Here is a 17,302-nt window from a genome sequence, read left to right as displayed (position 1 = left end):
GTGAGTTCATTTCCCTGTCCCTGGCCTCTGATCGCCGGCACGCTTCCTGCTGTCTCTGGATCTCCTCTTGCTCGTAAGTTGAATGGAGACAATATTGATTCTTGGGTCGGCAGGAGGGTTTACTGGGGTTACCTATTTAAATGTCTCCCACGGGATCGGGTACACGGGAGTCACTCCCCCAACGTCAGTTCCTTTGCCTTCGCCGAAAATTCCAGCTGTATCGTCTGCAAGCCTTTGAGACATACAGGCCAAAACTGCAGCCAAGGAGAACTCCTGAACAACACTGTTTATTTATACAGCGAGAAGATTGAAATCATTACGCTTTGACTGGCAGCAGCTATTTATAGGCCTTGTTCCCAGCGAGCTGTTGGGATCAGGGCTCTCCCCAACGAATTTACCAACTCCCGGGCTTGGCCATAAGCTCCATGGATGTCTGTGTGGGCCTCTGCTTCCCAACCACATGAAAGCGGAATCCCTTCCCTGTTCTATTAAGTGAAAATCATTGCCTACAGTAAACAAAGAAGGAGAGGGAAGGGGCCAGAGAAAACCCTCCCAAAATGATGGGGTGGAGCTTGGTGGCAGGAGCCAACGCCAGCATCCCTCCGTGCAGCCCAACGTGCTGAGTCTAAGAAGGACTAATTATGGATTTCATCACAAGTCCTGGATCTGCCAGAGGCTCATCTCTCTGTGAGTCCTTGGACATCGCTCCAAATGCTGATGGAGCACAGATTCTGGACAAAGCATCGGGGTGTGTATTGTGGGTGTGAACGGACAAGATCTGGATAAAGCCTGGGAAAGGACATGCCAGGTAGGGAAATCAGCAGGGGCAAAGGCGGAGAGGCGGGAACAGTGAGTGGCTCCTCTGGACGGAGCATGGGACAAGAAAGAACCAGCACGAGGAGCTTAAATAAAATCCACCAGGAATGCTGGCACCTAGTAGATGCCCCATTGATGCTCACTGGCCAGATATGTATATACTTTGGGAAAAATTAGGATGGAAGGGGGTCTCCAGAAAGGAGAATGTTGAAGCTTTATTTTTTCCCTCGAAACTTCAGCCTTCCCCAGTGTGCAGAGCTACAGGAAACCAACCTGGGTCTAGTCCTGGGGGGATGTGTGGTCCATACAAGTCCCTTCTGCCTCCAGGCCAACTGAAGACATTTCCTGAGGGCCCACGTACTCTGCAAATACCTTATGCCAAGTTTTCCAACAGGGCATTGAGTAAAACCCAGACTATTTCTCTGATATATTTTTTTTAAACTCTGCTTTAAGTTCAACATGCATTTGAATTCAGGGGAAACATGGACCACATGTTTTTAATCTATCGACACTTAAATCATCAAAATGTTGGAGGCTGTTGGTTTGGAAGCCAACAGGAACACCAGAGCCTTTTTAAGACTTTCTTCTCCTTCTCTAGCAATCAGGAAGCAGCCTTTTTCCAAGAGGAAACCAAATCTCGACTCCAAAGGGGCTGCTGCATTCAGTGCCAAACTTGGCATGTTCCAAGGCCAAGCTGGCTCCAGACCTGTTGCAGTGGCCGAGGAGAAGGGGGCCCCCCTCTCCTCGCCCACCCTGTGCCACCAAAGACTCGGAGGAGAAAGGAAGGAAAAGGGAAAGAAAGAACAGCCATGGGCTTGAAGGCAAAGGCCCGGCAAGCGGTGGAACCACAGGCCAACCTAGAGGAAAATGCAGATCCTGGTTCCAGACACGTGCCCTGTGTGGACCACGGGCCGCTTCATCTCTGCTTCCACTTGGGAGAGTAGAAATCGACCCCCACTGCACGGAGCCGTTCCATAAGAGGAAAAGAGAATGAAATAAGATGAAACAAGAGTAGATGCAAATATGCATCAGGAAACACACACGCCAGGAACACACCTGACCGGACAGTATTCCATTCGCTTTTCCCACACTCGGGGCCAGACCCTGCCTCTGATCATCCTGGCACCTCTATCCCACCTGCCAGCCTGTCCCATCTCTGCCTCACTGGCTGGAACGACGTCGGCAGGGATACTGCAACTCCGGCCACCAAAGGGTGAATTGATAAAGGTCGGAAGCCCCCCAGAGCCAGGACCACAGAGAGTCTCCTGTGTAGTGAACAGAACTACCTCCTGATCTCAACGAGAGCTCCTCGATAAGAAATGGTCCAACAGCAGCAGCCGTAACTGACAACGGTCCATCCCTGCCCACGTAAGATTTATTTTGTGGCCCACTTCCTATCATTTCCCCAGAGCAGGGGTCTGCTTAGGTGTCATGGTGACACAGCCACCCCCTACCATCCCCGGCCCGAGAGAGAGCATCCCAACTCGTGCTCTCACCCATGGAAGCATGTTTGGGAGAATTGTGCTCATATTGGTGTTAGAGCTGAGGTCTAGATGAGCAGCCCTCCCAGGCCCCCACCCCCGGTCGACATCCCTGTCCCCAGCACCTACAAAAGTCTGGGAGAACCCACCCCTATTAAGTAATTTGCAGTCTGAAGAAAGGGAAAGTAGCACAGACCCTGGTGTCAGACAATTTAGGTTTGGTTTCTGGCTCCATCACCTCTGAACTATGTGGCCCTGATCAAGTTACTGAACATCTCTGTGCTCCAAAGCCCTCTACTGTAAAATCGGATAATAATAGTCTCCACTTGATAAGACTGCTGTGAAAATTAAATTAGTATATGCAAAGCACCAAGAACAATGTCCAGCATATAGTGGCCCCGTGTGTGTTTGCTAGCCTCATTGTTAGTATTATTGGCTCAGAGTGACAAAATCTGTGGGCACAAAAAAAGCACATGGCACAGAGGAAGCTCTCAACAAACATTAGTTGTCTTCCTTCCTCTCTGCTGTGTTACTCCTGCCCACCAATAGCAAACTCTGACGATCTGGGAAACCTGAGATCATGGGATTTGAATGCTGGGGGCGGGGGGCAGCGGTGGTGAGGTCAGATGCCCTTGTCCAAGTAGTGCCTTTGGGATATTTTGCCTCTTTTTTTTTTTTCTTTGTAATTCACCAACAACAGTTGAGTCTCCAATGCTTTGAAATCTCCTAGGAAGATGTTCCCACTTCTGTCAGCAGACCATCTCCCCAGAGTTGCAGATGCAGAGAGCAAATGCCCTCAACAGTCTGGACCACCCATGACAGCACCCTTGACCAAGCAGCCCCTCCCATCAGCTAATTGAGGCTTGAAGAAGAGGCCAAAGGATGCTGGGCGGGGTAGGGAAGGAAGAAAGGGAAGGAGATGAGGAGATAAAAGGGGAGTTGATCCAGGAGGAACTGCAAATCTTAAACTTTTTGTTCTGCCGTCCCATCCAGAAATGAATCATCACTATTTGATTAAAGGTTGTTTTAAGATCGTCAGAGAAAGGTTACATTAAAAACAACAGGTCTGTCAGCTAGAGGAAAGGATGAGCAAGGCCCTGTCTGGGAGACGAGAATTAAGCATCAGAGTCAACAAAAGGTATCTCGAAGGAGCTGAACATTTCCCAGCATTCAAAACCTTTAAAAAAAGAAAAAAAAAGAAAAAGAAAAGTGTTGCAATGTCCATTGTGTCAGGGAGCCATATGTCACTCTGACAGCTGGGAACAGCTCTGACCAGAGAACAAGACGTGAAGACAGTCTTGGTGGATCCCGTCTTTCCTGTTGCCGTGGTGGGGATGGGTGCAAGTGCGGACTGGCCAGCTCATTTGTATGGAGATGAGCCATCACCATCGGCCCCCTCCTCTCACCCCCAGCTTCACAACAGATGGGCAGGTCTCAACCTCTGGCCCAAGAGCTGACGCCAAGGGAAGGGTAACTGGATGCCAGCGGTCAGCCGGAAGTAGAAGATGCAACATCAGCCGAACTTGGGTCCAACCCAACACATTTAAAGAATCCGGGGTCACGGGAGGGAGGAGTGGAGAGGGGGCTGAACCCAAGGCACAGGCACAGACCACCAGCCTTGGGAGCCACGGGCGCCACTGCCGACCAGGAGCTTTCTGTGCTCCCTGCGGAAACAAGGATGGTGATGGAGCCTGTGCTGGTTGTCAGCAGGAATGGTGAGGCTTCCCCAGACCAGGCCCAAAGCAGGCGCTGAAACGAATACCTGTTCAGATTGAATCTGAGCAGTTTCCTCCTCAGCACCCCAAGACCCTGTTTCCCAAAGAGTCTATGGTCTCTGGTGATTTGGAAGAGAGAGAGGGACAGACAAAGAGATACAGAAGGAGATGGAGAAAGGAGAGAGAGCAAAAAGAAAAGGAAAGAAGGGAAAAGGAAGAGAAGAGAAAACAAAACAAAACAAGACAGGAAAAGACTTTCTGTGGTTGGACAAGTTAGAGAACTGGAGAGTTAGACAAAGTTAACTCCACAATGACAGCAGATCTTTTTCAGGTCCTCAAAGTGCTGGTGTGCCTTGTAAATCCCCAAGGAGGTAGCATCTGTCTCGCCCCTGCCTCCTTGGCCGCCTTCCCCACATACCATCCTTCAAGGCACGCACACGATGGGTGAGACATGCCATAGAGGGAGCTGCAAGGAACCTGCCCTTGGAGGGGCTGCAATCAGGCTGGACCACTTTGAGCTGGGTCGCCCTGCGCATCTGGGCTGCGTCATTGTGAACAAGATGCCTAACTTCTCTCTATGCCTCATTTTACTCATCTGAAACGACGGAATGATAAAACCCAGGCCCTCAGGTGCCTAGGAGAGAAGAAAATGGGCTCATGGATGCAAAGAGCTAAGCATGGAGTCGCCACCCAGAGGGTAACTTACACTGATTACACTCTTGGGCCATCATATGCCCTGGCTGCCCATGGAAGGGTACTGGCTGGTGATTAATAGGACCCTCACCTCACCAGGACCCTCACCTCATCCTTTCCAGAAAGTCCAAGGCAGGTCTGGACCAACCAGAACCTGGTCTCTCATCTTGGCTGGAAAAAGTCACTTTGCCTTTTTGAACCTGGGTTTCCTCATCTGTCAGATGGGTCTACGAGTCCCACCTCCAGGAGTGGAGCTGAAAGAGGACAAGAAATGAGACCTGGTTTGTCAGCTTCAGAGAACCAAGTGGCCAGGAGGGAAATGGATGCTTTCTGGGGGGGTCCGGGGGGATTTCCAGGCATCTCACATCACACACACCCTCGTGCCGGGCACCCAGAAACCTTCCGAGCAGTCATTCTGAGGTCAGGCCTGGGAGGCAACTCAAGAAAGGAGACAGTCTCGGGTAAGAAGATAAATGAGATGGGAAGCTGTTTGTCTCACAAACAGGAGTGGATTTTCAATCAATCCATCCAGAAGCAAGGCCAGGATTTATGACCAAGTCCTCTCTCCCCACCCAGAAAGTCCTTCATATTTTATAATCTGGCACGTCCTTAAAGGCCTTCAGATGGAACCAGAAACAAGTTCAGTCCTGAGTAGCATGACCACGGCTTAGATGAAGCAAGATCCACCTTCCTGAGACCATTTTCGCTCCTGGAACAGCCACCCTGAGCCCTGCAGGTGACTTGAACAAGGCCTCCAAAGAGCAATGGAAAAAACAGTATAAGTTCAAAGTCAGAAAATGCTGGCTTCAAATCCAAGCCCCACAGCTTCGAATCTAAATGTCGTTTGCTCACCTTTCCAAAGGCGTTTTCAGGTTGCCGTGCAGTCGGTGTGGGAGCTTGGGTCACTTCCCCACCCTCCACCCCCAGCTGGGAAGCCAGGGGCTCAAAAATGGGTGCTGAGCCTCCCAGAGAAGCTCCACGGGCCCGGTCAAAGGGCTTGGCAAACAACTTAGGCGTTTCCAGGAAAAAAACGGAGCCCAGCTTGGGGCCATGGAAAGCACGGTCCCCAATGTTGAGTCAGCCTTGAGTCATGAGCTAAAAACATGCTTTTGCCAGTTGCAGCTCTAGGCAGCCATAATTAATACAGGGCTGATGAAAACTGCATTTTTCACTCAACAGAGGAGGGTATTTCAGGTAATTAGACATAACCTCATGTATCGGTAACTCGCCTCTACACATGCGCTCTGGCCTCCATGTCCAGGCCCTACCTCCAAAAATAACTTACACCAACATTAACCAAGATGTGTCTGATTTCAAAACATTACCCTTCCTCCTTAAGTATATTGAGTGTAAAATGCTAAATACACTAAGGCCCTTAATTGGTTTGTCCTAATCCGCCGACACCTCTCTGAGAGCATCTTTGTACCTGGGCCAGGCAGCCACCTTGTCTTTGAGGATGACTTTTCTCTGAGCTGACCCCAGTGCAAAGCATCCTGTGGGCTGGAATGAAGTGGGGGAGATGTATTTTGATCCATCATCCGTTCATTCATTCATTTACTCACATCACAGCTACTGGGGGCCCACCATGTGCCAGGCTCTGGGCCGAATAAGGAGCTAAGAGCCCAAAGTAAAGGAATTTACACTTGATGCGGGTGTTAGAGGCCTAGGTGTGTTGCTTCCTTTACAGACGGGAACCCTAAAGCCCAGACTTGCCCAGGTGCACCCAGCAAGTGGATGGCGGAGTGAGGGAGAGCAGCTAGGTGCCCGCCTCCCAGCAAGCTCGGAGGCCTTAGGATTCCCGGCTGTGCCTGCCCCCTCTCCTGTGAGACAAGGGCCGCCCCTCCAGCCTCCACTGGGCACACAGAGGTCACCAGGTGTGGCTCAGTGGAGGCCAGGAACGCTCCTGCCAGGTGATGACTTGCAGAGTGAGGTCCTTCCCGCCAGGCCCCTGGCTAACCACCCATCCCGCCATCCAGGCCCTGCCCGCCTGCAGGACACTCCCGGGAGAGCTTTCCCTGGTTCCCATGACTAAGGTGGCCCTCCCAGGACAGCGTTATCCTTCATCCCTTGCCGATGTCGCAATGCCCAGCCAGATGAGGCAAGAGGGACATTTGGTGTCTACCAACACCTCCAGAGAAGCCCAGGGAAATTGCCCAAAGCCAGAATCCCTAAGGGGCTGACTCCCAGCTCCCCTGGTCCCCACCCGTCTTTCTTCAGCATTGAAACCGCCTTTCCTGTTTTTTTTTTAACTCTCATAACCTCTACAGAGAGATGGAAATAAAAATAGCAGTTCACACTGGCTAAGCAAGACACGAGGCCCTTAGCACCAGCATCTGGGGGACGGGGGACAGGGGGTGCTGTCAGCCCAGTTTTGCACATTTTGCTCCAAGGATCAGAGACTTTAAGGAATTTCCAAGGTCACGCAAGGAGTGCAGGCAGATCTGGGTCTGGAAACAAAAGGTGTCTCTAATCATGACAATCGTGATACCAGCTGACAGCGGGAGCTGACTCTCTGCTCAGCCCTTGCGGGTGTTGTCCTATAATCCTCCCAGGCCACACAGGAGTGAGGAACCCTGTTCACACCCAGGGCCTCCAAAGCTCCGGCACAATCGTCTGCCTGCTGGGCGGTACTACCTGCTGGGTCCCGAGGCCCTGTTTGCCTACGGGTGAGTCGCTTCCCCTCTCTGGGCTTCAAGTTTCCTTCAGTGAAATGGGACACGGATGCCTCCCTCACAGTAAAGGGAACAAGAGGACCCGGTCAGGACAATGTTCTCTTCTCTTTTTGTCTCCTCCTCCAAGCCCACATCTTGCTGAAAACCCACATACTCTCAAAGCCTGGATGAACCCCATCAGTTCTGGAGACCCCAGGAAGAGCAGCCCAGTTGTAGAGAACTGTGGCCCTCATGCTAAGGAAGTGATGTTCTCTTGTTAGCAAAGGGAGCCATGAAGGATTTTGGGCCAGTGTACTAACAAAGACTGGCTTTAGAAAGATACACTTCAGGGGGCTTCCCTGGTGGCGCAGTGGTTGAGAATCTGCCTGCCAATGCAGGGGACACGGGTTCGAACCCTGGTCTGGGAGGATCCCACATGTTGCGGAGCGACTAGGCCCGTGAGCCACAGTTGCTGGGCCTGCGCGTCTGGAGCCTGTGCTCCGCAACAAGAGAGGCCGCGACAGTGAGAGGCCCGCGCACCGCGATGAAGAGTGGCCCCCGCTTGCCGCAACTGGAGAAAGCCCTCGCACAGAAACGAAGACCCGACACAGCCATAAATAAATAAATAAATAAATAAATAATAAAATTTAGAAGAGAAAAAAAAAGATACACTTCACTTCACAGTGATTTGAGCAAAAGATTTGACCCAGGAGAGACCTGGAGAGACGAGGAGGAGAGGGCAGAATTCCAGGTAAGAGATGAAAACAGTGCAGAAGCCATGGATAGAAAAGTGACTGTGGACATAAATCCAATAGGACAGGGCGTAGGGCCGTTATGGGGGGACAAAATTGCCCCCAGCTGAAAACCAGTGTCATCTGTAAAGGGACACTTTCAAATTCAAGCCCTCAAGTTTCTCACCTAACATTCATAAGATTTTTAAGAAATGACAGTGATAACAGCAAGGGCTTTGCACTCAGGCCCCAGGACAAAGCTGCCCCACGGCTCCCCGGCCACGAGGCCATAGGAAAGTGGCTGCAAATGTTGCCTGCTACAGGGTTCTCGTGTCTGTAGAATGGAAATGGGAGCGGGGGGGATGGAAGACCCCCAGGGACAGGGCTCCCACCTGCACAGCCAGTCAGGAAGCTACACGGCCTTCCCAGGAGGGTCTGGGCCATGGGGCCGCTACTGGTTTCTGGCCGGAGTCCCCGTGACACAGCTGGCAGGGATGTTACCGCTTACAAAAGAGGGTGGATCCAGGTGAAGCCAGAGCTGGGACCTGCCTGAGAGGCTGAGAGCGGCCCTGAGCCCCGCCTGGCTGACGAGGAGCTCTCACTTTCTAGAAATCTGCCTCTCCCGAGACAATTGCATCTCGAGCGTTCACAGGACTCAGGGCCCTCGGTATTTCCTGGTTCTCCTTGTCTGGAGGCAGCCGGCGTGGAGTGACCTTCCAGGCTATTCCGTGGAACTCAGCCAGCTCTGTGAGACCTCAGGAGGGCGGCCACCCCAGGCCGCCACAGCCCTTCTTGGGAAATTGCTTGTCCGAGTTCATCTCGTCCACCATGAGCAGGTATTTATCAGGTGGGTGTTGGCAGGAGGGATCCAGCTGGCTAAAGAGTCAGTCATAGGATTACAACACTGGGAGGTGCTTGAGAAATCATCGTCCACTTTGCTCCAGCCCAGAGAGGGTGAGGGATCAGGAGACACGCGGACAGCTCGTGTCCTGCCTGCTGACGGAGACCAAGAGGAAACAGAGCCCAGAGAGGCAGAGCTGGTCTCCTGAGAGCTCAGCCAGTAAGGGGTTGCACTCAGCTCTCCCCGACTTCAAAGCTGGTTCCAGAAGCCGGCGCCCCCTTCCAGCTGGCTTTACCAAGGGGCTCGGTTTGGAGCCATCCCCCTGAGCTCACGTGGAGCCCTCAGTGAAAGCCTTTTTAGCTAAAAGCCCAACCACGTAATCCCACCTGGCATCTGAACCAACTTCCACTGGGCGACGCACATGGGAAACCGGCCATCGGGTAGCGTGGCCAATGGATCCAGTCAAGACGGGAGAACACATTATAGTCATTAAAAAACATTAGGATGGTTGGACTCTGAGGTCAGATCGGCAAGATAAACACACTTGGAGGAACTAGTTCTGCCTTTTCTTGCAGCTGCTCCCACTCATCCAAGCCCAGCACCCAGACAGCCAGACCCCCCCCCCCAAGAACCTGCCGCAGGACTCGGGACAGTGCCCTGCTCTGCTGCAGTGCTAAGCAACTTCTTGAAAAGCATGTCAGGGACTCGGTTCGTTTTCCGTGGTCTTTTGCAAATGGGCAGGATAGAAAGACACCCCGCCCCCAAAGAAATGTCCTTGGATCAGTTTCCTCCGAGAAGTCCTCTAGCCCACCTGTCCCACCCATTGCACGCAGAGGCAGAAAGAGTGATGCAGTTCTGCACGGGACAGATCACTCTGGGTTGTATCTGCTCATCCGCTATCCCCACAAGAGACCAGCAGGCACTAAAGGGCGGGGACCACCTCTTAGTACCAAGGCTGCTGCCATTGGCTCCATGCACCAGGCATTTTACATGCATTATCTTTAATCCTCACCAACAACCCTGCAAGGGAAGTATTATTATCCTGATTATCCAAATGAGGAAACTGAGGGCTACAGAGTTAAAATGACTCCCTGGAGGTCACAGTTAGTAAATTGCAGGGACCTATCCGACCTGAGTTTGCCCTTTCCCACAGCCCCAAGCTCCCTCCCTCCTCTTTTCGGCATCCCTGGGACCAGCACCAGACCTCACACATAGTAGGTGTTGATTACTTGTTTGCAGAATACGTGAATGAGTGAGTAATGAATAAAATAAATTTGAAAACTTCAATTACTTAATTTGCATCTTCCAAGATGAGTACATCAGTGCGGCTGTGAGGAAGAAAACAGACTGTTGATTAAATAGTCTCCTGGATTTTTGAACTCAGTGAAAACAATCTCTAAATAATTTTGTGACTTTGGGCCTCTTCTTAGCACAACAAAAACATTTTAATTAAAGCTTATTCCTAAGCCAACTCTTCTTTCTTAAGAGATGGGGAGCATTTAATGTTCACTGAGCATCTACTATGGATACATACACCACTGTCAGCACACTTACTCTTCCCAGCAACCCTGCAAATGGGTATTGTTACAAGGTTCCAGAGGAGGAGACTGAGGTTCAGAGTGGTTATGTGACTTGCCTGGGGACACACAGCTGGGTGAAGACAGGAAGGTCCAAGACCGGGACTGTGTGAGTCCACACACTGCCTCCAAACACCTTTTAGCCGCAGCCAAGCTTCCTCTCTTAACACGGTGATCTGCAAGCCAGCCTTTTTCCAGAATCATCCTTCATCCAACAGGCCTTCTAAATATGTGCTCCTAGGGAATCAGAGAAGCAGAGACACCCAAAACAAATGAATAAAGAGAAAGAACCCAAAAGTTGAAAAAGAAGCTGCTTGTTTCCAGCACTCATTACCGTTTAGTGTCATTTAAAAAAAAAAACAAAACAAGATTGTCTCTTGTGGTTTGAGTATTGACTATGGAGCGGCAGGTGGGGGGATGGGGAGGAGACCTCAACCTTTTCAGTGTTAGGGCCACAGTATCCAGCCTTGTCTCTCCCAGCAAATGAGTCTCCCCCCAGGAAATGTTTCCAGTGCCGGGAGGGGCTCCAGTCAGTCAGTTCTGGCAGAAGGGGCTGTGCACACGGACGCAACCCTCCCACACGCCCCCATCCAGGGGATCCCTACCCCACCCCTGCCCCCAGCCCGGCGGCCAGCCCGGGGGCCCGTCAGGGGCATCCTTGGCAAGCGGCCATCCCAGCGGCAGCTGGAACCTGGCTACTCTCCACGTGGGCAGTAAGAGTCACGGAGCAGTGGATCCCTCACCCTGGAACCAGGCAGAAAATCCCCTGTGTCTTGTCACCTTCCCACCCTGGCTGCCAGGAGCCGGCCCAGTCTTGGAGACGCTGAATAGGCCATTTGTGGTGAGATCAAAGGGCCACCTGCGGGAAGCGCCCCACTGCCTGGAACAGGCCCAGGCTGTGTCCCGCCCCAGCACCCGCCTCCCACCTGCCAGATCCGGGCTCCTCCCAACAGCCCACCTTGGCCAGGCATCTCTCTGCCCCCGCCTCCTCCTGATGGTTCCCTTTCTAACGACATCTAATCACCCTCCCCAAATGCCTCTCGCAGGCCTCCCTGCTTCACGTGTGCTGTTCTGTTTGCTCCCCTTCCTTGCTTTCTGCAGCCAGAGGGCTCAGGCAGGCACCAAGTCAGGCAGAGCTCCTTCCCCGGCTCCTCAGGGGGTTTCAGGGCTCGCAGAGGGCAGAGCGAGTTCCATCATTGCCTCCTGGTTCCCCACCAGGCTGCCCTGGGCGGGGAGCTCCCCGGGGGTCTGCACTGGCCACAGGGTTGCATGGAGACCTGGAGGTCCAGGCACAGCCCTTGTGCTCTTGCACCAAACTCTACTGGACTGAACGGGAAGGCAGAGGACACCTCCACCTCGTTCTCGGAGAGAGAGACTCAGTAAAGAATGGATGAATGCGCACTGCTCAGAGACACGTCTGGAAACAAGCTTAGACGGAATATTTAACAGCGAACCCCATGTGGACCCAGCCCTGCTGCAGCCCTGTCTCAACCACATCGTCTCTCACTGGGACCATTGCCCACTGGACAGCTTCTGCTCTTGTGCCTCCAGGAAGTCCACGCCAAAACCACTGTCATCTTTCGAAAAGGCCAATCTGATCACGTGACACATCCCCACCCGAAACAAGTTCTTGGGCCTCGCCAGTGCTTTGAAGGTACAGACAGAATCTTCACCCCAGCACACAAGCCTTGAAGCCAGGCTCCCAGGTTCCCATCTTTTGGACATGGAAGCATTTGGCTTTTCCTACCTTTTTACCATTTTCTTCTTCCTCAGTTTTCCCCAGAGCCCCCCCGAGATGTCATTGAGCCTCTGGCACAGTGAGAAGGTCATTTTTACCAGAGTCTCCAGGTCTTACCGGCAACACTTTGATAATTGCCTGGCTCTCTCACTCGAATGTAAGCTCCGTGGGGCAGGACTTTGTCTTGTCCACAATGCTGGGCACACACACAGCTGTTGAACGCGCACGTGTGTGTGAACAGCCCTCTACCTTGTCGACCGTCTCTGTAGAGGAGACCCTGGGAGATGCGAGATGGCTTTAAGGCTTTTGATCAGCTCCTGATCTGTCTGCTTCTTTCCCCTGTGATCTCCTGGGGGCAGAGAGCCCGACATGCCATTCCTGTGCACTTCCCAGAACCCCCAACTGGCGGGGCCAGTCTGAGGCCTGGGGACCTGCCATTCTGCCCCATTTGATTTCCCATTGGTCCTGCCCTAGCCCTCCTGTCCCACCTTTTCTGAAAGCGAAAATCTCGACTGAGTTGAAAGTGAATTGTGGCCAGTTGGGTCGTGAAGGGATGGAGACCTACTCTCCTACTTGGAAGAATGTGTGTTTGCCTCTTGGCAGAGAGGATATTCCGATTGGTCATTTTTGGCTCCACCCCGTCTCTGAATGGAACTCCAGCCTTAGGCCCCACCCTGCAAGACAGAGAAGAATGGTTTTAGGGGTGAGACGTCACCTTTCAAATCCCATCTCAAAGGCCACCTGCTCCTGGAAGTCCCTCTGGGTCCCCTGGGGAAAACCGCTGAGGACTCTGGGTTCCCCCAGTGCATCACTTGCTCCTGCCCCGTCATGTGTGACCCTGTGCTTTTACAGTCTGATGGCCCTGTACCCATGAGTGTTCCTTCAGGAGGGGACTCTGATCTCTTCCTTTTTATGTCCATCTGTTCCTTTAACCAACCGGGCCTTTATTCTCTGCCCCATCCTGGGCTGGGCACCGGACACACAGAGTTGAGTTAAATGTGTGCCCTCCAGCGGCTGACGATCTAGTGGAGGTCGGACAATCACCCCTCACCACGCAGCATGATCGGAGCTCTAAGGGTGCCAGCACCGGGCTGTGATAGCAGAGAAAGCCCCTGACCAGCCCAGAAGGACACGCAGGTCGGGAAATAGTTCTTAGAGGAAGTACCATCTGAGTGGGGTTTTCAAGGATGCATAAGGGTCTGTGGAGCCGTAAAGAAGGGAAAGTGCAGAACAAGGTCAGGAAAAGTTGCCAAGTGTTCAGTCTGGCTGACTACAAGCAGCCCCGGACAGCCCCATCACATGAAGGGGCCCATAAAGCATGCTAAGAAATTTCTTCTTTTTCTTGTTTACCTTTCCAAGGTACCAAAGAAGGGTTAGGCCAATGTGTGAGACACAGAAGGTGTTGAGAAAGCAGATGTGTGCTGTCCATTCAGTTGGATTTCTCCCTGTTGCCTCCTAACCCCCATGAGATTAGAAGCTTCTGGATGCCAAGGTCCAGATACTTGTGTATATTTGTGTGCATCCCCAGAGCAATGAACACAGTCATGACACTTCATAGACACTCACTCAATATTTGCCTTGACCAACAATTGCACGATGCATTGGGTTTGGCCAAGCACCTGTGACATTGGGTAACTTTTACCTGCCCCAAGCCTGCCAACGTGCTAGGCACTCTGTATGTGCTACTCACCTGATGTCATTTGTCACCAGTAACAACACAACAAGATTGACATGCCACCTCTATTTTGCAGGTGAAGAAACTAAGGGTCAGGGGCAACTGGCAGGTCTATCTGACTGTGTGACTCTAAACTTCCACATCGGTTCCCATTTCACAGGTTAGACAAACTGAGCTCACCTCCCTTGCCCGGGTAGAGAACAGTGAATTCAGAAAAATTCCCTGAAGCATGACTTGTTTGACTTGGCAGAGTTTCCAGCTCAAGAGGGTTGGGTACACATGCATTTCATCACTTGCAATCCTTTCATGGCGAATCCTCCAGGGACCCAGCAGCTGACCAGCTCCTTCCGCCCGACTCCACCAGCCAGCCCAGCTCCAGCCGTTCGGGCTTGCTGAGGCCAAGCAGACTCTGTCAGCCTCTGTCTGCCAAGGTCCTGGCCACCAGGGAGGGCCTGGCACCCTCTCGCCCACCCCCTGTGCAGCCCTGACGTGGGGAAGACAACCTCCCAGCGAACTGCCTGAAGCCCAAGAGGTGAGATTAAAGGCATCCAAGTCGGCCCCCACCCCACCTGGATCTACCAGGCCACAGGGCTGAGACTTGGCCCCGTCACAGTCCTGTCACCTATGCCTCAGTTTCCACACCAATGGAAAGGAAAAACCCCACGGAACTTCCCGGACGTTGGGAGGATGAAGGGAAATAACAGCAGCATCAACCAGCCCAGCTGCATCAGAGAGTCCTGAGGGCACCTTAAAATGCAGGTTCCCAGGCCGGTCCTGCCATCTGATCCTGGGGCCCAGGGAGCTGTATATGTAATGGACTCTGCAGGTGATTCTGGTGGGAAGCCAGGTGGGGGATGCAGTGAGATCACGGCCATAGGAGACCCCGACACCCCCAATACCCATAGGACCCGGGAAATGTCGTTAGTCCCTCCGATTCCATCCAGCCTTAAGCCTCTCTCTGATGGTATCACCTGTCTAGGGACCAGGGCATCCCCCCTCCCACCCCTCCCCATTATCCCATCAGTTTTCTCTCCGACAAGAACCTCGGACCCTCTCCCTCTGTCCCCCTCTCCTCCATCCCTGTAGTGGCCACTGGGACCAAACCCTATTCACTCCTCACTTGACCAACACTGTAACCCCTAAAGACTCCCCGGCCTCCAGCCTTGCCCAGTCCATCCATCCTGCCATATTCCTCCTCCCCATACATGGCCCTGCTCCCATCACCCTTTTCGGTGGACGCTAACATCCTGTAAAATCAGACTCTTTCACCAGCAAGGAATTGAGTCAGGCTTCTCAACTCACCTGTCCCTCCTGGGCTACCACCACCCAGGGCTCCTGTCAAACCCACACGCCTGTTCCTCTTCCCTGCACCCCCCACTTCCAACCTGTGTGCTTTCTCCTCTCCAGCCTCACTCCTCCTCCTGGATCTCTACCCGCTGTCACCAGCTCCACCAGTCCCAGTTCTAGCCCCCCATCAAGGCCATCTCAGAGGTCACACCCTCTACAGAACTGCCCCTGGGTCACTTACAAGCATTGGGTGCCAGCACTGCCCCGGTCCCCTCACAGAGCCACACTCCATCCCTGTGCTCCTCTTCCTCTCCCCATCCGCCTTCCAGCATCCTCCTCTGGGCCCAGGAAGCTGCCCTGCAAACTAATAGCCCTGGGTCCCCAGCTCCCTCCCTCGGGCTCAGGCAGGCTGCTCCACCCCCACCTCCCCGGGTCTCCCTCCTTCCCTCCCTCCCCACCTCCAGCCCAGGGCACTGGGCACCGCAGTATCTCTTAGAATCTCCCTTCTCCCTGCTCACCCTTTTGCAGATGGCACATCTGCTCAATTCTCCCCAGATGACCCAGTTCGAGGGTGCCATTTCCTGCCAGGGCCTGACCAATACACATCCTGTACCAAAAACAGCCACGTTCAGATGGCCACGTCAACTGGGTCCTCCAAAACCACCTGCTTCCTCGGGTACATCATGCCATTTCTCCATCTACCTCCTGGGGCACCACTATCTCCCCTTCTAGATCCCCAGGATGTCCAGTGGTGAGCTCAGCTTCTGGGGAGGAGAGAAGCTCCCTTGTTTGGAAACAGGAAGGCAGGGCTGGCCCTGGGCTGTTGGAACATTGGAGCCCATGCCCTAGAGAGGACAAGGATGTGTGAGTTTCCCAATTAACGCTCACTTCTAGAGGATGCTTTTGCAGACCCCTGAGTGGGAGAAAGGACGGGGGCAATGGAAGAGTGGGAAGGAGGAGGTAAAAAGCCCCTGATATTTCACCAGACCCTCATGGGCAAACAGACACCTGAGGGGCTGGACTGGGTGCACCCCACCCGCTCAGCCTCTCGGGGAGAGAATGGGTGAATAAATGTCTTGAAATTCCTACCAACTCAATGCTCACAGGTATATGATCTAATAATAATCAGATTCTAGAAAGATTCCAAGTTCGATTCTACTCTGATCCTTGGAATGGTCCAGAAGAAATTTGACAGGAGCATGTCATAACCACCCAAATCTCCTTCTTGGTTTCCCAGCCACCGTGCACTCTGAAGACGCTTGCTCCAAACTCAAACCCCACAAAGATCAAAAGATCCCTGAATTCAGGTTCCAAAGAGACACAGACGTTATTGTGACATCCTGACCCATCTCGGACGTAAATTCCATTAAAGCTCCATGAAACAGTAAGTATGTGTTTGAATTAATACCAATGTTTATGGGGGTTTAACGAACATCCATACCAGTATATATCTCTGAGCTTTATCTACATGTCCCTTATAGAGTTATTAAAACACCAAACTATAATTTTAATCATCAGCAGGATTGTAATTAACACACAATAATGATTCCCGTTCAATCGGACTCCTCAGATTCAGAAAGTAATTACTCATTCATGACACTTAATTTGAAGTGTTACCACAGATTTGTATCTCCTGAAGCCACAAGAAGTTAGATTATAGTATTTCTTGTTAGAACTCAGAGAGCAAGTTCGCTTCAGAGGGAGGACGGAGACCGGGTCCAAGAGAGGCGGGAAGAGATAGGAACAGCTGGGAACCAGTTGGGTGGCCTCCAAAGAAGGAAGGTGAGTGTGGTCCCCAGAGTGAGAACACCTCCCTGCTCTCGCCAGCACATCGGCTTTCTGCACCGTGCCCGGGAGTCCCCAGGGTTGAACCCTTCCAGGGATGGAAAGCTCATTACCACAGGAAGAAAGGTGCCCTGTGTAACCTTGGAAAGTCACTTCTTCTCGCCCAACCCCGGCAATCAGAGACTAGCCTCTTAATTTAAATATGCCATCTCCATCAAGAGGAAATAGATCATTTTAAATAGGTGTCATTCCACCAAATCTTTTCTACCTGCACAAAAATCACCCCCTTACTGAGTGCTTAGGGCCAAGGTC

General features: G+C 52.4%; 1 long non-coding RNA gene across 1 annotated transcript; it reads left to right on the top strand.

The window, feature by feature from the left end:
• The first annotated feature begins 6,532 nt into the window (after positions 1 to 6,532).
• On the top strand, positions 6,533 to 17,054 carry LOC309626696. Its single transcript, XR_014243362.1, has 3 exons — positions 6,533 to 8,923; positions 14,241 to 14,450; positions 16,443 to 17,054. It is a non-coding gene; the product is annotated as an uncharacterized lncRNA (long non-coding RNA).
• Positions 17,055 to 17,302: the final 248 nt, after the last annotated feature.

The sequence above is a fragment of the Balaenoptera borealis genome (genome assembly GCF_965194805.1).
Source record: "Balaenoptera borealis genome assembly, chromosome: 3".
Taxonomy (NCBI): Eukaryota; Metazoa; Chordata; class Mammalia; order Artiodactyla; family Balaenopteridae; genus Balaenoptera; species Balaenoptera borealis.
Note: the sequence above shows the minus strand (reverse complement) of the source record. Positions and strands in the feature narration are given on the sequence as shown.